The sequence below is a fragment of the Hydra vulgaris genome, chromosome 10 (assembly GCF_038396675.1).
Source record: "Hydra vulgaris chromosome 10, alternate assembly HydraT2T_AEP".
Lineage (NCBI taxonomy): Eukaryota > Metazoa > Cnidaria > Hydrozoa > Anthoathecata > Hydridae > Hydra > Hydra vulgaris.
The window spans coordinates 32,392,501-32,417,500 of NC_088929.1; the positions used below are offsets into that span (position 1 = coordinate 32,392,501).

At 29.3% G+C, this 25,000-nt stretch overlaps 1 protein-coding gene across 1 annotated transcript in view; it reads right to left on the reverse strand.

Moving 5' to 3' along the window:
• LOC100209402 (major vault protein) overlaps nt 1-25,000 on the reverse strand; it is a 60,369-nt gene that overhangs the window by 31,910 nt on the left and 3,459 nt on the right. The window lies entirely within an intron of this gene.

Genomic DNA, 25,000 nt, shown 5'->3' on the forward strand with positions numbered 1-25,000 from the left:
AATTTGTATTTATTTTATTCATGTCTCGGAGTTGTAAGCAACTATATTTTTATTTACCTCGTATATTTTGAACTTTATATTTATGATTTAAATTTATATATCTTTACTGCCAATCAGTGATTGGTAACTTGTAATTACGTTGTAGTTGTAAAATAAAACATGTGTAAAAAAATAAAAAGAGATAACAAGCTTATGAACTTATTGTTTTAAATTTTATTTCAAATTTTTCAACTTGCTAATTAAAAATCAATTCAGGCAATGAATTATTATGGTATCATGAACACACTGACAAAGCATTACTATTTCATGACTGATAGTTTTACAATAACTCAGGCTTTTCAAAACGTTCGCCATCTTGCCCCGTGTTCCCCTATGTTAAGTAATTAAAAGAAATAAATAGTTTTGCTCCATATTACAGTTACAATTTACAACTAATAGTGTTTTAAAAAGCAGTTTTTTTCTATAATAAATGTAAATCAAGATTAAATAAACGGAAACCAAGGTTTTGCTGTAAAAATGCGATTTTTGCATTCAAAAATCGCTTTTTTACAGCTAAACAGCATTTTTCAATTTCAGGCAAATGACATTGTAGATTCTTAAGTTTCGTAATATCTTAGTTATCTAGAATCTTTTAGATTTTAACTTTACAGACCAAAGAGGTTTATTAAACCTCCTTGGTCTGTAAAGACTTTGGCGTACTTTTGCGCGTCTAATGAATGAAAATAATCGCTTTTGGCTGCAATGCACAGAGTTGTTACGACATAATATGTCTGGCAGATCTGTCGACATATTTTCAGACATATTTTCTGCCGACATAAAATATGTCCCACATATTTTCGATTGACATATTTTGACATAGTTTTATGTCTGAATTATTTTCTGCTGACATAAAATATGTCAGACATATTTTCCATTGACATATTTTGACATAATTTTATATCTGAATTATTTTCTGCTGACATAAAATATGTCAGACATATTTTCTATCGACATATTTTGACATAATTTTATGTCTGAATTATTTTCTGCTGACATAAAATATGTCAGACATATTTTCTGTCGACATATTTTGACATAATTTTATGTCTGAATTATTTTCTGCTGACATAAAATATGTCAGACATATTTTTTGTCGACATATTTTGACATAATTTTATGTCTGAATTATTTTCTGCTGACATAAAATATGTAAGATGTATTTTCTATGGACATATTTTGACATAATTTTATATCTGAATTATTTGCTGTTTGATATTCTTGAAGAAAAAATCTATCTAACAAATTTATTGCGCATTTCAACTTAATTTACAGAGTTAAGTAAAAATAGTTTAACAAATTTGTTGCTTTTTTGCAATCAATTATAATTGAAGGTCAATAAAAAAAAAATTTTTTTTTGGTGCCGAGCAAACAATTTGTTTTTTGGGTTGCATTTCACATTTTGATTTCAAATATGCCACTCATTTTTTACCATCACGTCAAGTTGTAAAGATATTTGGGTTCAGATCTTTAATATTTGCGGTAAAGTCCCTAATATTGTCAAAAAAAAAGTTGTTCAAAAGTATGTCAACTTGGGTCTCAAAAAAAGCGTATTTTAGAAGATAGTATAGAGATTTTAGAAAATATAAAAATTTTTCCTTAAAATTTTTTGGCAAATAAATTATTTGAAAAAATGCTAAAGACTCTTAAAAAAATGTCAACAAAATGTTTTTCAGCAATAATACAAAAAATACTTATTTTTATTACAAACGAATAACATCTTTAAAATCTCTATGAAAATACGCTTCTTTTGAGACTCAGGTTGACATACTTTTGAACAACTTTTTTTTCGACAATATTAGGGACTTTACCCCAAATACCCCTAATTTTAATAGTATTTGATAGTATTTGATAGTATTAATTAGCATGGATTAGTATTGGCGATTTCCCTTATTAGAATGTAAAAACCATCTCAAGCTGAGTTTTTATTACTGAAAATGGTTTTTATTAATATGACTAAACTTAAAATTATTCTCTTGATTAAAATAATATTAAAAAAAAAACATTTTTAGTTATTTTTAACTAATAGTTGATTCATTCAATAAATTATTCGCCATTTTTGACTTTAAATCGTAAGGAAAACGAAAAAAAAAAATTATTCCAATATATATTTCACTCAAAACATTTTATGCAAGTTTATGGCAGTTAATTATGCTGTTATAATGCAATTGTCAATTATTTTTTTGTTAAATAAATCATAACTATTATAACTAAAAGTATATTATTCGTAATTAGTTATAAATTATTACCGGTTAGTCTTCTTAATATGAATTTAATGAGCTGAAATAACTTATGTGAAACATTTCAAATTCTTCAGCTTAAATGAATTTAATTTGGCACGAATTTTTTGAAATTCTGTGAACCATTTTTTTGAAATCTTTTGAATTCAATTTTTCATAATGAAATCTATTTCAGGATCAACTAATAATTAAAAATAACTGTAAAAGTTTTTTTTATTATTATTATTTTAATCAAAGAAATATTTTAAGTTTAGTCATACTAATTAAAACCACTTTCAGTAATAAAAACTCAGCTTGAGATGGTTTTTACATTCTAATAAGGGAAAGCGCCAATACTAATCAATACTATCAAATACTATCAAATGATGCCTCAATACTAGTCAATATTAGTCAATACTATCAATGTCAATATTAGTCATAATCAATAAATAAGTCATAATCAATAAATAAGTCAATAAATGCCAATATTAGTCAATACTATCAAATGATACATCGCTAAAAAGGGCAGAAAAAGACCTTTATGAAACAACGGATGTTTGCTTATAGGGTTTAAAGTAAAAGTTTTATGAAGCATAATTGATTGCAAAGACATAAAATTATGTCAAAATATGTCGACAGAAAATATGTCTGACATATTTTATGTCAGCAGAAAATAATTCAGACATAAAATTATGTCAAAATATGTCAACAGAAAATATGTCTGACATATTTCTTGTCAGCAGAAAATAATTCAGACATAAAATTATGTCAAAATATGTCGATAGAAAATATGTCTGACATATTTTATGTCAGCAGAAAATAATTCAGACATAAAATTATGTTAAAATATGTTGACAGAAAATATGTCTGACATATTTTATGTCAGCAGAAAATAATTCAGACATAAAATTATGTCAAAATATGTTGATAGAAAATATGTGGGACATATTTTATGTCGGCAGAAAATATGTCTCAGACATATTTGACAGATAACAACCCTGACGCTTGAAAATACGAAAAAAGTTGCTGTAACTGAATTTTTTGTTATTTTCAAAATATTAGATATTTCAATTTTAATTTTATAATATGGATCTAATTTATTGAATTGCACTGATCTATCCCAGCCAAAGTATAAATTAAGTTGATAAATGAAACTATTCGAACTTGTACTTTAGAAACTGCCATTTGAAACCCCATATAATTGTTTTTATTTTTAGAATATTCAAGAAAACGAGAAAGAAGTAGAAGAAAAAGAAGGAGAAAAGCACTCATTGAATTTTCTTATATAGTTGTTAATGCTTCTCTCTAAGTTATTTATTACACTGAGAAGATTAGTTTGGATAATTTACTAACGGTCTTATCTTAAGCCTTATATTAAGCTAAATTGGTAAAATTAAAAAACTATATATTATCCAAATTCTAAAGAATTCTTTTCATGAATTTTTAATTATTTAATGTAGTTAATGCAACTTCCTGGTTGCAAAATACTACAGTTATTACATAATCAATTATAACAATTTCCAACTTCATGTAAAATAATTTTTTCTATAATTTGAAAATTTTTTAATGTTTAGACATTCTTCCTGATGGACCTACTGATGGAGAAACACTGTGTAGAAGAGAGAAAAAGTTAGATAAGTGTTTTTACTAATTTATTATTGCTCTGTTCTTTAAGAACATTGAGCACTCTGTTTGTAGAATACATAATTTATATATTTATATATATATATGTAAATATATATATATATATATATATATATATATATATATATATATATATATATATATATATATATATATATATATATATATATATATATATATATATGTATGTGTGTATAATATAAATGCATTTGTATATATGTGTGTGTGACTATGGTTTCGATGTAGAGCGAGTGGGTATAAAAATCTTCAACTAGTCAGCAAATACAAAGAGTATAATATTCAATTGATGAAGCTCGTATATCAAGTTCGTCGTGAGTTTGAACTTGATTTAACAATAAAATTATAACACAACCTTAAAATCCTGTTTAAGTATGTTAATACCAAACAAAATGTTAGAGCTACAATAACAGCCTTAAAAGGAATCAATGGCGGCACTATCACAAAGCGAATAGAAATTGCAAATCGGCTGAACGACCACTTTCAAAGTGTTTTCAATAAAAATCAAGACGATAAACTGCTATGTTTTATAAAACGAACTGAAGTCATCTGCAAATACTCGCAAATAACACAAAATCTAGTTAAAAACAAGCTAAGCGATTTATCCGTTGATAAAACCGTTTGTGTGGATGGTGTAAGCGCATATGTACTAAAGAACTATTCCGACAGCTTCTCAATACCTTTAAGCACAATTTTTCATAAGTCGCTAGATAGTGAGTGTTTTCCTGAAATATGGAAAAAGGCTAATGTAACATCAGTGTTCGAAAAAAGAAGTAGTCTCGATTAAGGTAATTACTGGCCTATATCCTTAACATCAATTGCATGCAAAGTGATGGAGAAAATATTGCGTGACACTATGGTCAATCACTTAATCGCACATTACCTTATTTCAGAAAATTAACAAGATTTCGTCAATAAAAAACCGTGTATGGCTAATTTGTTGGAGTTTATTGACGTGATATCAAAAGCATTATCTGACTAGGTATCTGTGGACGCAGCATTTATAGATTTCAGTAAAGTGTTTGATATGGTTCCCCACAAGAGACTAATTCACAAACTCGAGGCATATAGCTTTACTGGAAATCTCCTAAATTGGATAAAATCGTTTTTACACCAGTGGTTTCAACGAATGGTTATGTGCAATTATGTACCCTTGTGGCTAGAGGTATTTAGTGGCGTCCCTCAAGGCTCTCTCTTAGGTCCGATACTTTTTATCATTTTCGTGAACGATATATCCAATATTGTTAACCATTCATATAAAATGTATGCTAGTGACACAAAAAGGAGTTTTGCTCATCGGTTACTTAGTGAACCATTAGAGGAAGCCGCTATAAATAGTCAACAAATAACTTTCCGACATGTTAATATTGGCTTGTCAACTGCAAGCCACTTTTGGCGGCTGCCACTAATGGTCCACTAAATAACCGATGAGCAGAACTACAGTGGACCGCTCAAAATGTCTATAAGTATGAAATGAGCGTTCTTTTTTCAAAATAACTATTTTCTAATGGAAAAGTAAAAAATATTTTATTCAAAGTACTTGCCATTGCTTTTTACACATTTTGACCACCTTTCTGGCAATTTGTGGATACCACGCCAATAAAACTGATCATTTTTTGAGGCAAACCATTCGAAGACCCATTTTTCGACTTCTTTGTAGGAATTGAGGTGTTGCTCATTCAATGCGTGTCCTATCGATGAAAACAAATGGTAGTCGGAAGGAGACAAGTCTGGTGAATACGGCGGATGAGGTAACTCTTCCCAGCCAAGTGATCTTATCGTTTCCTTGACTGTTTTTGCTGTATGACTTGGAGCATTATCATGCAACAAAATTACCTTTCCGTGTCTTCTGGCCCATTTTGGTCGTTTTTCAATTAATGCATGGTTCAAATTGATCATTTGTTATCGGTAGCGTTGCGTATCAACAGTTTTGCCAGGTTTTAGAAGTTCATGATACACCACTCCCTTCTGGTCCCACCAAACACAGAGCATTGTCTTTTTTACAAACCGATCAGGCTTTGCAATCGATGTTGATGATTCTCCTATATTTACCCATGATCTTTTGCGTTTGGGATTCTTAAAATAAATCCATTTTTCATCACCAGTCACAATTCGATGCAATACTGACTTCCTTTCGTGACGTAACAGCAACATTTCACATGTGGTTTTTCGCTTTTCCATCTGCCTGTCATTCAATTCATGTGGCACCCCTTTCCCACACTTTCGGATCTTTCCCATAACTTTTAAACGGTCAGAAATTGCTGGTTGTGAAACATTTCACATTTCTACCATTTTTTTATTATTTAAAGTGTCATCTTCATCCAGTATTGCTTGCAATCCTATGTCTTCAAACTTTTTTGGTGGTCTTCCACGTTCTTCATTTCGCACATCAAAATCATTATCTCTGAACCGTTGAAACCATCTTTCGCATGTTGCTTCCAATAGAGCATGATCACCATAAGCTTTGACAAGCATTCGATGCGATTCTGCAGCACTTTTCTTCAAATGAAACAAAAATTAGTGCTTTCCGCAAATCATCATTTTCTGGTACAAAATTTGACATTTTTAACACGATTAAAAAATATGATTTTGTTTATACAATAATTTGATGTTTACTAAATATGTTTGAAAGATGTCATAGCAACAAAATTAAAAAAAAATTAAGGCCCGTTCACAACAAATGTTCTCTATCAATACATTTGTAACTTGACGCTAACTTCATGCTTATAGACCTGGTATATATATATATATATATATATATATATATATATATATATATATATATATATATATATATATATATATACAGTTATGGCCATTGAAATCCGACCACCAGTATCATTTTACTTAAAACTAGTTTAATGTAGTAATAAACAATTGTATTATAGCAATAAAAGAATAACAGTAACAATTAATGATTATAATGTAAGATATCGTACATATTCAATGTTTTTAATATTTAGTGGCACCACCATGTGCTTTTAAGACTGCATTAATGCAATCTGGCATTGAATCCACGAGAGCCTGACAATATTCTGGCGTTATTTCAGTAATCCAAGCTTGACGAATTTTGTGCGCTAGATCGTCCAGTGATGTAGGATTAGTTCTGGATACTGCTGACTTTAAATTGACCCAGCAATTTTCGATTGGGTTCAGGTCTGGGGATGATCCCGGCCAAGGACCCAGAACCTGAACGTTGTGATCCTCTAACCAAGATTTTACAAGACGAGATTGGTGACACGGTGCACCATCATGCTGGAATATTTTGCAACGACGAATTTCCATCAAATTTGGAACCTTTTCTTGAAGGATTTTTAGATATTGTTGGGAGTTAACAGTCTGTCCCTTCTGCATTAAATAAATACCACATCGACCAGATGAAGCTATTGCGCCCCACACCATAATTGAAGGACATTGCTTGACAGCTGGTACGTTATACCTAGCATTAAAACGCTGATTAGGTGGGCGACAACTAATGACTTATGCGGAGCGAATTGCTTTATTTGTGTCTCGTCTCTAAACATTACCTGGCGCCATTGGTTAATGACCAATGTCTGTGAGCTCTACAAAATGCGATCCTATCACGGATGTTCTTTAAAGACAGTCGCGGTTTGAGGGCTAGACGACGAGAACGTAGACCTGCATCTTTCAATAAACGTCTTCTAATTGTTCGAGTGCTGACTGTAACGTCATCGGGTAGATCTGCCCTGATTTGTGTGCTGGATATTGTTGGATCTCTCACAACAGCCCTGCGTATCATATTGTCTGTTTGTTTGCTAGTAATTCTAGCTTTACCAAAACGTTTTCTGGGCGCAGTGGATCCCGTGTCTTTGATTAGTTGTATAATATCATGAACAGTAGATTTTGGCATTCGCAATTTTGCTGATATCTGACGCTCACTTGCACCATCCTCCCATAAAAGTTTAATATTAGCACGAAGACCTTCCTTCGTAGTCATAATTAAATTGTGACAGTTAAATGATAATCCATACCCTACAATAAGATATATAGCTTAATAAATTTTACAGTGCAATAAAATAAACGCTAATGTGATTGGCTAAAAGCTAATTAACTAATCATTGATGTCAGGGAAAGTTCTCTAGTTTGATGTTGAAGTTGAAAAAATTACACTAAAAAACGCTAATACTCGCCATTTTTTAAAACGTTTTACACCAAAGTTTAGAAATCGATCGTTTAGAAAATCCTTTTTATAATTACGCAACCCGGTTTTTTTTGTCGTCAAAATTAAATTTCATTTAAATTGAATGTTTTTATGATTACAGTGAAATCGCCTAAGTACGGCCATCATGTAACTTCGCTCATTTAAGAAAAAATATAAAAAAAGCATGCAAAACTCAAATTTTACAGACTTTTTTTTCTCAAATAATATTTTTAATTAGTTCATAAATATGAATTTATAAAAAAAAAGAACGTTTAAATGCAATCTGCTGAAATAATTCTTTAGCAAAACAATAGTTTAAAAAAAATACATACTATTAAAATCTAAAATAAGCAAATTATTAAATTTAATGATCATATTATTAAAAAAATGCATACTATTAAAATCTAAAATAAGCAAATTATTAAAAGTAATGATCATATTATTAAAAAAATGCATACTATTAAAATCTAAAATAAGCAAATTATTAAAATTAATGATCATATTATTAAATAATCTTTGTATTATTAAAAATCACGAAATTAATTATATTTACAAAAAAAAATTATTGATTTTTGAAAATCAACCGGGTCAAACAGCACACATATCAAGAAAAATTAAATAACTTTTTTTTTTTCTTTTTTTTTTAATTTGATAGGAAATAAAAAACTACATGAGATAATATAAATATATGTTAAAAAAAATAATAATGAAGTTATTGAAAATATTAAATGTAAAAAGAAAAAAATTGTGCGGTTTTAGGCGACATTCTGATAAAACCGCACACTTGAGAAAATATTGAACTTTTAAATTTAGTTCCAACTATATATTTCTTAGGCAAACATGTTTCTTTGCACAACCGTTCCCGACATCTCACATTGCAACATTTCTGTGTACTCTACACTTTTTACATTTTGCAACTTTTAATCGTTTGGCAGCTGGTACTTGTTCTTTATTATTGTTTCCCAAAACACATATTTAATAGTTACAAATGTGATTCTTCGCAATTGATTGCAACTGATCAGATCTATATTTCTCCACGTATAAAACATTTTAAGAAATATTTAGAGATACGGAATTTGGGGCTACTACCATATTTTGGGCTTTACAAGACCCGCATTCTTTATAGTATCAAAAAGTATTAATTATTTTGGTACCAAATGCAAGGTGAATACTCCGGGTTTCAAAAAGGTTATATACCCCTCAAAATCTCCGTTTGAGAGTTATAGAATTTCAAACAGAATGATGGAACTTCACAAAAACGTCTAATACATACATGTGATCATCTTTATAATTTGCATTAAATATTGTTTCCGAAAGCTTACATGCACAATATATTTAAGTATAACTCGTTTTTAAGTAAAATTAAGTCATTATGTGTTTAGAGTAGAATTCTTGGTAACGTTTGCGTATGTAGTCACGCGCATAGTAAAGGTCAATTAGTATGAGTAAGCAGTAAATTATCTTGTGACATTTATTATCACTTAAATTCATCTTAACCGATTTTATCAAAGGATCATATTATTAATTTTTATTGCGCATTTCATAAAAGTTATTAATGATGACCGAAAATAGTGAAAATACAGCAGCAATCAGTTTGTTGAAATTTGAGTTTGGAAAATTGTTATTTAAAGAAAATTTTGAAATCAGTTTTTCAAAATGCATTACAAAGATTAAATCATTTTATAATAAAAAATAACTGAAAGTGGAATTACTGCATTAAAAGAAGATTTGAATAATCTTAACAGTAATTTCTCACGACATTGGAGATTAAGGAATTATGATTCTACAAATCTAATGCGCCATCATCCCACTTACTTTGAACAAGTTGTGATCTCTCCTGAGTATTTTGTTCAATCATGCCAAACATCACCGTTAAGAAAAAGAGGACAACCATCAAAATCATTAGAAGAATTGTGCGAAAAGAGGCAAAATCAGGTGGCAACTCAAATAGCCGAAGATTCTGAAGACTGCATTTAAGTATTACTAAAAGCTGTTCAAACAGAATCACATAGAAAAGGATGTAAATTTCTGAAACAATTGATTAAGATAGTCATCAATAATATTGATAATGCAGATGAGCTTCTTAGTAAAATCAGTACACAGAAACCAATTAAGATGACGCCAGATGAGGCATTAAATCTTCTTATTGATAATTCATTATCGAAAAATACATACCAAAATTTACGAGTTGAAATGAAAAGTAGAAATGCCAACATCCTTCCAACATATTTTGAAGTCTCTCAAGCAAAGAAGAAATGTCGTCCAGATGAAATTCAATCATCTGATGTGAAAGCGTCAACTTCAATAAAATCACTATTTTGTTACAAAATTTCGAGGATTGTATTATTAGAAGAAGATCAAATTGTGAATTATATGAAGAAGGTAAATAAAAGTGCTATTGATGCTGAAACGATCTTCGCATACGGTGCTGATGGAACAACTGGTCAAATTGAATATCGCCAGACATCATCATCTGGTTCAGTAATAGATGACTACTTATTATTTACAGTTACCATGACACCATCACAGCTAAGAAGTAAGTTAGATGAAGAAATTTTATGGAAAAATCCTACTCCTCAATCTTTTCGATTTGTGCGCCCCCTGTCTCTGGAATTTACTAAAGAATTAATGGAACATGTTAAGGTAACCTTCCAACAAATTGAAGAGGACATCAAAAATTTGGCTCCATATCAAACAAATACTGGAGAAGAGTTGCAAGTTAATATATCATTGTTGTTCCTTCCAACTTTAATTGATGGGAAAATTTTAAATTTTTTACTTGACAATAAATCTTCCCAAAGCTGCCCAATTTGTAAATCAATACCAAAGCATTTTAACAATTTGCTAAACTTTGATAATGATCATTTTAAGCCAAAAAGGGATTCGTCCCTTATTTATGGTTGCCAGCCTTTGCATACTATCATCAACACTCTCGCTTTCTTAATTTATCATACAGAAAAAAGTTAGAATTATGGCAAGTTAAAGGTAAGGAAAATAAAAAAGCTTTAGCTGAAGAGAAGGACAGAGTTGGACATAAAGTAGAGGACTTCTTTAAGATCAAAATCGATAGACCATGTCAAGGTAAACAGGGAAATACAACAACTGGTAATTTATGTTGGAGACTTTTCAGTAAACCTCATGATCTCGCTAAAATTTTAGAACTAGATGATGAACTTGTATCAAATTTAAGCACCATTCTTGCTGCCCTCAATTGTCACAAACATTTGGACTTTTAGGAATTTTTGAACATTTGGATTTGAAAAATTTGGGTCCTTTTGCCATGATACATATTCCTTATTTATTAGTAAGTATAAATGGTTCAACATGGTTGCTTCTCTTCATAAAATTCTTTGTCATTCAAAAAACATTATTATGACACTACCATAATCACCTGAATTTTTTGGTGAAGAGGGAGCTGAATCTTGTAATAAGTACTATAGGCAGAACCGAAGATATCATTCTCGAAAGTGTTCTCGTAAAAGTAATTTGCTCGATGTATTTAATCGAGCATTAGATTCATCGGAACCTATAGTGTCTTCAGCAAAACTGGATGTGAGAATGAAAAGGATTAAACATCAGGTATCAGAAGATGTCAAAAATTTCTTATTAATTAAAAATTGGACAAGAAGCTGATTGGGACACTACAACTGATGAATCAAATTTTGTGGATTTAAATGAAGGTTTTCTTATTGACTATTTTGAAGATATGGATATTTAGCAGTAAATTTTGCATATTTATAAATTATTAAATAACTGCAATATCTACCTACTTATGATATCTTATAATATAATTCTTAATGCTATAATAAAAAATCCAAACTATTTTTCATTTACTTTTTATTGAGAACATATTAAAAATTTGAAAATTAGATGGAGTTATGCAGAAAGAAACCAACCCACAAAATCCTTTGTCAGGACTAAGTCCAATGTCTTCAAATCTCCAATTTTGCAAATATTCTAATGAAAACCAATATGGGGTTTATGTAATGACATTTACAGGCATAAACAAACAAAATAATTATCACAAATATTTTTGTGCAAAATTTGTATACTTTTGTCCCATAGTGCATTGTTATGTTTAAGTACATGCATAGAGAGTCTACGCTTTGCGTTAAGTTTAGCAACTTTCACGGCTTTCTTTGTTGCTTTTTCTTCATCTTTTTGTTTGAGGAACTCAAATTTACCGAAGAAAATCACATTTTCTTCGGTAATACATTTTCTGTCAAGTTTTGACATGTTGCACTGCTTTGATTTCTTAACATGCGATTGATTTCTGGCTCGAAAAAACTGCTTCATCTCTATCTCGGTACTGTTTTTCCAACGCTTAACACATACTTGATACTATCAAAACTTGAAGCTGGTGTAGTTGAGAAAGATGGTAATCGGTGTGTTGTTGGAGTAGGTGCTGCGGCGGCTGTTGAAGATGATGAAGCTGTGTCTGAGCAAGATGGTGTATGTGCTGCGGAGGCTAGTAAAGTTGATGAAGGTGGATTAAACGTTTGTTTGATTGCTAATGCCTTATGATTTATGTTTTTTTTATTAGGTGGAAATAGATTTTGATTCTTTGTAATACTTTGCAAGAATTTCTTTCCAAGCTTGTTTGATATGACAACAGACACCTCTTTTAATGGTTGTAGAATATGATAAGAATGCTCTGGTAGACAAATCAAGATTATATTGTGTTTTTTGCACAGCAATACCGCTTCCAAAGTTAAGTGAGTTGTATGCCTATCTAATACTAAAATATGAATACCACCAATTTTCTCAGTTTCAGGTATAAATACTTCTTTCAGTCATTCAATAAACGTATCATGCTCCATCCAACCTGATTTTAAAATTGAATATTTGGTGCCAGCAGGACCACCGCTTGCCCAGTCAGGACGAAAGTTTCTTTTGGCTTTGTATATCACAAGTGGTGGTGCAAAATGCCCATCAGCGTTTTAGCAATTGTTTATAGTATAATGATTTTTTTCATTGTTGCCAGTAAGTTTACATAAAACCAGTCTTTACCAGGCTTGCCATTTTTAAACAAGTGCAATCAATCTTCTTTATTAGTTAACATGTTAAAGTGAGTGAGTTAAATTGGATTGAGTGAGTGATGATTATATTGAGAAATAATACAAGAATTGGTTTTTAATGAGTAAGAGTCTATTATATTAACAAATAACATTATATTTCATTCATAATTAAACCGGAATCAACACTAAGTTAATTAGATAAAAATCGGCGCTTAGTCACTTACGAAAAACTAAACTAAGTAATTATTCGAGTGTGCGATTTTATCAGAAAAAAAAGTTTTTTTTACTTTTTTGATTTTTTATTTAACTTTTTGTTCTAGCTGCATAAAAATTATACTATCAGAATTAAAATTAAATTTCCAACAAGAATTTTAGTGCTAAAATTATTTTTATATCAGTTTCGGTTCAAGCGCTATTTTGTTCGCAATGATAAAAAATATATATAAAATTTTGACTTCCTGTTAAAGTTGTATAAAAAAAGAAAATAATGGAGTTGAATCGGCATATACTTTTACCCATTCGAGTAGAGGAGATGGTTCTGTATTTGAATCAATTTTTTTTTTCCTTAGCCATATCCGTTTAGTTTTTATTTGATAATTTCGATCAGTGTGCGGAATGATATGGTGGGCAGTTTGACCCGGTTTTACTCTACTTTTTTTATTAAAATTTGTGAAATTTTGAAATAACTTCGGTCATTTACGGATTTCTAAAACTTCGGTCATTTACGGATTAACAACGAAGGAGACAATTAGCAGTAATATTGTGAAATGTTGATAAGTGTTGTAAATGTAAAATTTACCGGTAATTTGACCTGTAAATTTACCAGTAATTTTTGACATTTTTATGATGGATACACACCATGGTATTTTATCTAAATAACAAATTTATTCATAATTTTAAAATTAATTGACGGTTTTTTGAGTTCTAAAAAATATTAAGCTTGTGAGATTTTTTTTGGAGACAAAATAACAGCTCCACGACAATTGTGGATGCGTTGCGAATCCTGTGACGATTGGTTCTGTGGATCATGCTGTTCTACTATGGTCAACAATACGTGCAAGAATTGCCAATAAACATACAAAGCTCATTTAAAGCAAAGTAGTGTTTTTTTTTAATTAAAAAAAACTTTTTAAATTAATTAAAAAATATATATTTATTTTATTAACCAGTGGCGTTGCAAATGTGATAATGGCCAAAGTAATAAAACAGTTGACTAATTACAATAAAAGTTAAAAATACTACTACTTATAATTAAAAAGGCTTTTTTTTATGCGTTCCTTCTTGTTTTCTTTGGTAGTCCAAAAGACTTTTAATTTTGAGCCCGGGGCGACGCCCTCCTTAGTTACTGGTATTACCTGAATTTATATCATAACTTTACAATAAAACAACATTTAAAAATTAGTTTTCATTATTTGTGACGTTAAGTTTGTGATACGTTATTAGTATTTATATAGCAGCCGAACTTACGAGATGGTATTGAAAAACCGGTCAAAGTAGATGTTTTATTTTAAATTAAATATTAAGTACAAGTTTTTATTTTTTATTTTTTTATTTTTACATTATCAATTATCATTATAACTTTCTGTGTTTCAGGAAAAAAATAAAATATTTTATTTATGCGTGATAAATAAATGTTTAAAGCTTAAGTGACCAAACTTAGGTAATTTTACGGTATATCATTTTTAATTAATTTTTTTAAAATTCTTGAAACATGTTGATTTTTAGGTGAACATGCATTGACTGAAAAAAAGGGATTGGCGCAAATATATGCACATGGTTTGGGTCAGGGTTCGGGTTTGGGTCAGAGATCAATCTGAAATTGATGCGATATGCATTTTTAAACAGCTTCAAAGCGTTAATAGAAACCAGGCTTTTTTAAAGTTATCTTTGAAAAAGAATTTTATCATAAACGCGTATGAAAAAGATTGAGTTTTTTAGTGTAATTTTTTAAACTTCAACATCGAATTAGAGCACTTTTCTTTCGTTTTAAAATTCTAAACTGCGACAGTAAATTCAAGGGCTTGAAAATAAGCAAATGTTACGAAAAATGATTTAGCCGTTATAAAGAAAGATACAAACTCTTTATTTCAATTATAAAATCTGGAAGCATTCAAACCAACACAAAGCCTCTCTAGATAAATAAGGAATTGAAAGCGTTGTCAGAAGAAAAAAAAAAAGATATTTTTGGTTCAAATATAGGAGGCAGAAATACAGAAACAATCGTTTATTTGCAAAATACAAAGAATTAAACAAAACTTTAAAAAAAAAAGATGAATTAAAGAGTCAAAGGTTTTGAATATGATCTTGCTTTAAATTCAGAGTTTAACCCCAAGAAAATTTATTCATATATTAATAATAAAAGTTTATTCATATATTAATAATAAAAGACAATATAAGAGCCAACTAAAAAATGGTAGCATCAAAACTGATTTAAAAGTAATTGCAAATACATTGAACTGATATTTTGTATCAGTATTCAATAAAACACGAGCTTCATCTGCTCCAATCATACATACAGAAACACAAAAAGTTTGTAGAAATCCGGATTTTAATGTCTGGTTGGACATTAATAAAGCAACTGGAGTGGAAGAGTGGACTCATTTAAAAGCTCTAAAACAGTGCATATCCGCCTTAGCCAAACCACTATCATTGTTGTTTAACTATTATTTATTAACAAATCATTTGAAATGAGTAATCTTCCGAAGTTATGGTTATGTGCAAATATTGTCCTGTTAAAAAATGGTGACAAGTTGGACCCATGCAACTAAAGACCAGTATTTTCAACGTCTTTAGTTTGTAAAATTAAGGGAAGGATAAATTGATAAAGTATTTAGAAGAAAATAAATAAATCAATAAAACCCAACATGGATTTGTTAATAATAAGAGTTATGAGAAAAACTTAGCGGATAATTAAAGAACAGACTTCAAAGAGTGGTGATTGGAGGAGGTCGTGAGTGCAGTACAAAGATCAGTGCTAGGAACACTATTATTTGTAGTCTATATTAATGAGATCTCCAAAAAAAATTAATTAAAATTAAGCTGTGAACATTTTGCTAAACACACGAAAATCCCTAGAATAATAAAAAAAAAAATGATATTGAAAATAATGACAGACTGTGAGGCACTTACAATTGAAATAATTATTCACAAAAAGCAAAAGATTCTAGTAACTACTAGCTACAGACCACCAGACAGCAATTTTATTAAATTTTCTAACTATTTGAATCAAATTTTTATTAAAACTAACAGTGAAAAAAAAAAATTATTATGTATAGGAGACTTGAACATCAACTGTTTAAAATACAAAGAACACGCCAATACTAAAACCTTCTTTGATAATTTATTTCAGCACGGTATACTCTCATTAATAAACAAACCCACACGAGTCACTTCAACTTCAATTACTGTCACAGATAATATACTAACAAACTCATTTCTAGATGCATCTCATAAAACAGGAATTTTTCAATAGACATATCAGATCACTTTTCGATTTTTTTCACTTGCACAAAAATTAAAACATATAAAAGACAAATTAACGAGTTTTCTCTTTGCAAATTTAAAGAATCTCTATCGAAAACAAATTGATCTACTGTTTATGTTCAATGCAACCAAGGGCTTACAAATACTGCCTATAACACATTTATAAACATTTTCCTTGAACAATACAATAAGCACTTTCCACTTACAGAAAAAAAAAAAAAAATTAGATATATGAAATGTTCATGGATTACAAAAGGAATAAAAAAAATCCTCTAAGAAAAAACAAAAGTTATACAACAAGTATTTAAAAAATTGGAATCAAAAAAATCTCATGATCTATAAACAATACAAAAATCTTTTTGAAAAAATTTATAAAAAAAATCAAAAAAGTTGTATTTCTCCAATCAATTGCAAAAACATAGTGGTAGTATCAAAAAAACATGGGACATTATGAACAAAATTATTGGTAAAACTAAATTAAAACCAGAAACTTTACCCTCCAGAAACGAAGTAAATGGATTTAGAATGAATGAAGTAAATGTATACAGATAAAAAAATCTCCGAAAAATTTAAAAGTTTTTTTGTAAATGTTGGCCCAAACCTAGCATCACAAATAAATAATTCAAACAAATCATTTAATAACTATTTTACTGACCATACTAGCTAATATCCTGAAAATGATCTTAAGTTAGAGGAATTCAAAGAAGTAATAAAATCACTAAAAAAAAACAAAGCTCCAGGTATTGATGATATTCCCAACAATGTAGTAATAAATATCTTAACCTTTATAAAAGATCCTCTTTTTAATATTTTTAACTCATCAATTCGAGCAGGAGTTGTTCCAGAAAAATTAAAGATAGCGAAAATTATACCAATATTTAAAACTAGAGACACGACATCACTAACTAATTACAGACCTATCTCAATTCTTCCAGTAATCTCCAAGCTTCTTGAACGAATAATCTACAATAGACTGTATGAATATCTAACAGAAAACAAAATTTTAAGTGAATATCAATACGGTTTTCTTGCGAATCATTCAACGGAACATACAATCATAGACCTCATGAACAACATCAGCTCATCTTTTAATAAAGGACAGTTTGTATTGGGAGTCTTTATTGACCTTACAAAAGCTTTCGATACGGTCAACCATTCTGATTGAAAAAATGAAAAAGTATGGTAAAAAAGAAACAACTATGTTACTATAGTAACAACTATGGTTCACCAGTTATTTAAATAATAGACAACAATGTGTCATAATTGGCGATATTTCTAATTCAAAGCTATTAAAAATAAAATGTGGTGTTCCACAGGGATCAATTCTTGCCTTTTTGTTGTTCCTTATATACATTAACGACCTTCCTAAAGCTACAAATCTTGATTACATTATGTTCGCAGATGATACAAATCTGTTTTATTCATATTCTATCGATGACCTTTTTGACAAAGTCAACCTTGAGCTTCAACAATATAAAACATGGTTCAATGCTAATAAGTTATCAATAAACGTACAAAAAAACTGAATTTATTTTATTTCATTCAAAGCAACAAAAAAAGGCACTTCCGTCAGTTCTTCCCTCTCTTAATATCGATTTCAACAATATTGAAAGAACCCAAAGAACTGAATTTCTTGGAGTGGTTATAGACGAAAATGTTTCATGGACAGCCCAAATAAAGGCTATAAACACTCAAATATCTAAAAATCTTGGTTTACTTTTCAAAGCTAGACCATTTTTATAACAAAAAAACTTAAAAATTCTTTACTTTTTATTTATACATAGTCATCTTACATACGCTAACATTGCTTGGGGAAGCACACACAAGACAAAATTAATGTCTCCTTATCGACGGCAGAAACATGCTTCTAGAATTATATATCATAAAAACAAACATACACATGCTAAATCTCTATTAAAAGAAATGAAAGCGCTAAACATCTATCAAATTAATATCTATGCTAATATACTATTTATGCTAAAATATAAAATGGGATTAGTACCTTTACATTTCACAAAAAACTTCTTTTATTTAATTACCAATAAGTTTAACACTAGAGCAACTGGTAACTTTATCGTACCCCGAAAAAAACAAAAAACTCTCAATTCTCTATCTCTTATCGCGGCCCCTATTTATATAACAAATAAATTCCGAAATACACCTTAGTTACTCTTCCTGACAATATATTTTCTTTAAAGTCAAAACTTAAAAATCTTGTTCCTAATATAGATAATTACATAGAATTGTTCTAGTTCACATGATAAATAAAAATTTGAACTAAAACAATCTACAATGTGAAAAAAGTCTGATTTATATATATATATATATATATATATATATATATATATATATATATATATATATATATATATATATATATATATATATATATATACATATAAAACATTAAAAAAAAAAATAATAATAAAATAAAAAAAAAAAAAAAAAAAATTAAAATAAACACACAAATCATAATTCAACTGGAAAAAAAAAATTATCACAATATTTAAAATATTTGTGCATAAGAATCACAATGTTTATGTGTATCTAGCGTAATACCCCAAGGTTCTCGATGATATGGCTTATTCAATCTTCTACGAGTTCCCTATAACAATATAATTTATCTTAACAAGTCCTTCATAATACATTCAACTAACGTTTCCTAAATTATTTTTTTTTCAATTGTTTCTTCTTTTTTAACTGAGTGTTATTTTTTCTGTTAAAAGTATTTTATCAGTATTTGGTTAAATATAATCTTTTGTAACGGAAGTATATTTTGCTTATATTACGTTGTGAAAAAATTGTAACTAATATGTAGTTGTGAAAATGTAAATAAAAAAAATAAAAAATAAAAATATTACTGAACTGCAACAAGATATGGACTTAATAGAATGATCAAATGAGTGGTTGATGAAATTCAACCAATGAAATTGATGGAAAAAAACAAAAAGCAAAGTTGTAAGATTATGATTATAGGAAATAACCAGCACAAAGTTTTAATGAACAATACAGTCTAAGTTTTAATGAATAGTACAGTCTACACAAGCATGGAAAAAGATTAGGAATGTACATTTCAAATGGTTTGGAATGGAAACTCCACGTAAATAAAACAGTAAATAAAGCAAAAGCTAGGTGAGATCAAACACACTTTTTTTTAATATTTAGATGAAAAAATGACAAAACGCTTTTTTATAGCCTTAATTCGTTCACATTTGGAATACGCAGCTCCCTAGAATCCTTGTCGGCAGTATGATAAAGATAAGCTAAAGAGTGTTTAACAGAATTAAAAGTTAAAAAGGATACAGTTATAGAAAAAGAATTAAAAAGTTAGATTCACTATAGTTGGAGAAAAGAGGGAGAATCTTATTCAAACGTTTAAATATTTGACTGCGTATAATATAAATTTTTTTAAACACCTTCACTTCCAACAAGGCTGCAAGCAACCAGAATTGGAAGTCACTGGAAAAGAAAAGATTAAGTTTATAAAGCAAGATAGCAATTAACAGACGACTTGGAAAATTGTAAATTATGTGAATTAAAAAAAAACAAGATGAAAATTTCGAAGAACTAATGTTTGAGGAAAAACATTAGACAAATAAGAACTTTTGGAGCACTTAAGAACAGTCACAGTTAAAGGATAAAATCTAATTGAATGACAAGTAACAGGAGAATGAATTTTTGTTGAAGGCACAAGAGACGCTAACTCTTTAGAGCAGCGCTAATAATAAAAAAGAGAAAGAGAAGCAACATTACGGCAATGTGATAATGGTTGGAGGTTGGCAGCAAGAACAGGTCCAACTATGTTTACAATGCGTTTTTGCACCTTACCTAAAAGAGAAAGAGCATCATTGGAAGATCCATCCCAGGTATGGTAACAGTATCCCATACAAAGATTTGAGATTTATTGAGATTAATAGTAGAATCCGGAGTAAGAAAGTAGCAGACACAATAAAGAAATGCAACCTTAGCAGATGTTAATTTTGCAAATGGATTTGATATATGGTTTCCAAGAAAGATCAAAAGTAAGAGGTAATCCTAAATGACGAAGGGTAAATGACTCATTGAGTACAATACCGTTCATAAATATATGAAAATCTAGACTTAAGCGATAACGGTTAGCTGAATAAAATTGAATTTTATCTGTGTTAAAGTTCACCAGCCACTGAGGGTCCAATGCTGTAGCGAAAGTGAGATTCTTTTCAAGCTCAAATTCCCTCTCCAAACAATCAGAGAGTATTGGCCTCTTAACTAGACAAGATTAAATGGTAGTATCATGGGCAAACAATATCACCTTAAATGTGAAAATTTCTGGGAGATCGTTAACGTAAATTAAAAAAAAGCATAGGGCCAAGGATAGAACCTTGAGGAACCCTTGAAATTACAGGATATGAAGAAGAGTGCTGTCCAATGAGGATAATTTTATACTACGATTGGTAAGGAATGGTTCAATAATCTTAAGGATGTTACCTGACACGCCGAAGGAAAAGAGCTTATGGAGAAGACCAGCATGCCAAACTTGATAAAAGACTTTAGAAATATCGAGAACAATAGTCTTAGCCTCTCCACATCTATCAAAACACGATAAAATCTATCAATTATTACCGTTAACAAATCAGCAGTAGAACAAGAAGATTGAAATCCATATTGATGATCAGAAAGCAACTTCTTAGATTCTTAAAGAGATTAAGTATTTATTAATGAAAGACTCAAAAACCTTGGTTATGATAGGAAGAAGACTAATAGAACGGAAATTAGAAAAGTCAGATTGCTCTCCAGAGTTTTTGAAAACAGGGATAACAGACAGAAAACAAGACTCTAATAAGCACTTGCTAAATAATTTTGAAAGTATAGATAACATCGGAGAACACTTTTATAAGACTTTAACAGGTATATTGTCCACAAGAGATGAGATTGATGAAAAGTTTTTAGCAAACAATTCAGATTTGTCTTTAGGTGAGGTAACAAAATTTGAACCATGCAATAGAGTAGAAATAACAAATTTGCTCTTATTATTGACACTGTTTAGATTTTTTCAGAAGTCTCTGGAGCCTAATTTTTGAGATAAAATACGAGATTTCGTGACCTGAGAATAGCAGGCTTTGGCATTAACTTTTCGAAAAACTTTTTTACAATGGTTTTTAGCTAAAGTAAACAGACGTATGTTTTCTAAAGAATTTTTTTGATGACAGATATGGAAGTAATGGTAAATAGCAGCAGCACAATTAGAAGAAAACCATGGGTAATTGTGAGGCTTGACTTGAAACCATCGAGAGGGAATAAAAAATTCCATGCCAGCCTTAGTCTAAGAAGTTACGTAAGAAGCAAATTTTTCAGCAGAAAGACAAAAAAATTTTACCTATGGGGCATCACAAAGAAAATCACAGAAAAAGTCCCGTCAACTTTAAGATAGTTGTAAGAGTTACGATGATAGGGGGATTCTGATGATGAAGAAGAATGATATAGAAGTTTTAGAGAAAGCATAACGTTCGCTGCACATGTTACATGAACCAACTTTTGTGAATTCCAATTTACAATTCTTGAACGTTTAATACGAACGTTCAAATAACAAACAGCAAACGTTCACTTATCGTTCGCTGCAAACATTATTTTGATAGCTCATGAACGTTCAACTCGAACGCGCAATAACTCAAACACAATAACACAATTAAACGCAATAAAAAAAACACGAGTTAAACGTTCATGAGCTATCAAATTAAAATCCTTTCCTCAAGTTTTCAGATTTATGTTTTATATGTTTCTGAATCAATATAATGTGTTCTATTATAATCAATCATAAAAATAGGAGGGTGGGGGAGAAAGTCGAGTAGCGCTAAAACTAGCTCGTTTATCAAAACCACAAAGCGCTTTTGTTTTTAATAAAAAATATAAATTTTTAAAAAGAAAATTTTTAATAAGATAAAAAAAAATTATTTTCGATGAAGTATTGTAAATTGTGCTATTTTAAAAAAGATGTGTATATTTTTTATGTTTTTAGTAGTAAAGTTGTATTTAAACAACACGTACTTATTTTTTATGTTGTTGATGTTGTTATGTATACAAATTTAGCTTAGGTTGATGTAAATTGTTGTTAGTGCTCTTTAAGGCACTAACTATTAACAATAAATAAACTTTTTTATTGCAGGAAGTGTTATTCTTTAGTATGAATTTTTGTTAATTATAATCAGCTCAGCCAATTGTGGGCTTCGAGATGTAATGATTAATTCACAGGCTTTCAAATAACTCTAATATTGTTTTATTCAGTTGTAAAACATGGTGAGTTTGTAGTTAAGTACAAATAAATTTTTACTTAAGTACTTATTTCATAATTTTAAAAAAAATAAGGGTTATGTAAATTCAAAAAAGCATTGCATTACACAAAAACCAGCAAATGTAGGTTTAAACAGAAAGTCCATCTAAACCTATATCTATTACGTTTAGAAATTAAAAAAAAAAAGAAAAAAGTTGACTTGAACGTTATTGCGTGTTTGAGGTGAACGTTCAAGAGCTATCAAAGTAACGTTTGCAGTGAACGTTAAATAAACGTTTGCTGTTTGTTATTTGAACGTTCGTGTTGAACGTTCAAGTACTGTAAATCGGAGTTCACAAAAGTTGGTTCATGTAACGTTGGCAGCGAGCGTTACGCGAACATAAAGGAACGTTGTGGCAACGTTTCTTGAACAGTAAATGCTAGCTGGGTAGTCACTACAATAGTAAACTGAGAAAAAAATATACCGGAAATAAAAGCGACATTTTTTTCCCCCGATTGAGTGGTAAACAACTGGAATAATCTTAAACAGTAGACGCAGTCAGTACTAATGAATTCAAAAACAAACTGGATGAACATTTTAAATACAAACTTTTATTATTTTGATATGTTTGTGTAGCATACCAAAGCAACCAAGATATTTCCGTAAAATATCTGGTCTGCAATATAAATGATTAGATTTAGACCTTTACAGACCTGTTACAGTTACAAACTCTACGTAGTTTGGACTCATCACCTTTAAAGTGCACAGTGCTATTACTATTATTTTTATTACTATTATATGTATTTAAGTAGCTTTTCATGAAATTGACTTTAGTCGGTAATTCGTTTAAGCAACCAAGATATTTCCATAAAATATCTGGTCTGCAATATAAGTGATTAGATTGTATAAGGGGAAAACACCAAAAATCTTACTGTGAACTACAAGCAGTCTTTTAAATTATATTTAAAACATAATATCAAGATCTATCAAAATTTTATGTTATATAGATAAATATAATTGGGTTAATTTATGGAGTCCTAACTTTAGCTTCAATTTCCAAACCTGTAAAATCTCAAGTACTTGAATGCTATTTTTAAGTGAGGACTTTGCTCCGTGCTGGAATTATTTTAAATATTGTAAAGACATTTATTCTTCAAGAAAATAGAACAAAAGGAGCTACTAGCATATAATTTTTTTTTTAACTTTTACTTATTAAGTGGAGAATATTATAATTTTGAGTGGAAAAACAAAGTTTTTTATATGAAATTTATAGGCTTGTAAAATTTTTAGCTCTTTTGATCTATAACCATGACCAAATTTAAGGACAATATTGTTATTTCATACAATAAAAAAACAATTTGAAGCAAACCAACTGAGCAAAATCCTAAAAAAATTCAAAAAAGTCTTAAATTCTGTATAAACAAAAAAAAAAACTTTAACACATTTTTCTACAATACAAACTAAAAAGTTGTATTAAACAAAAATAAATTTTCATTTACTTTATCAAATTTAAAACCTAAATTACAAATTGTCAAAGATAAGATTTTTATAAAAAACTTAATAAAAAACTTATCTTACGCAGTATAATTGTAAATATATTTATTTGCTTTTTTGCGCTTGTCACAAATACGTCTGAACATGGGTTATTAAAAAAAACGTTTATTTGAGGGTCTGGGTTAAGAGTTAGGTTAATTATCAAGATAGATCAACATTACTCTTGAAATAACTTCAATCGGACCAGCAGTGACCTTAAATCTGACCCTAATCTAACCCTTGCCCTCATTTTATCCATTATTTTTTTTATTTATGGAAAGGTGCGTTGTTTGAGACGTAATTGTAACTAGTCTAAAATATTTTAACAAATTATTTGGCTTAACTAATTGATTACCGTTTTTTTTAATAATTGTATGTAACATTTTATTGGTTATTTTTAGAGTGTCATGTGATGTGTTATCTTCAAATAGCCTTAACATCAACTTATTTTCTTTCACAATTTTGTTATCATCGCATACAATAATAACAGTAACAGTAATGATAAAATATGTAGCGTTTGCCTCTGAATCAAAATATGTTTACAAACAAAACTAAAACTTGTTTGAAAAAATCCAAAGAAAAATTATTCATCAAATATAAAAAAAAACTTAAATGGTTCTTTTGAAACAAAATGTGGGA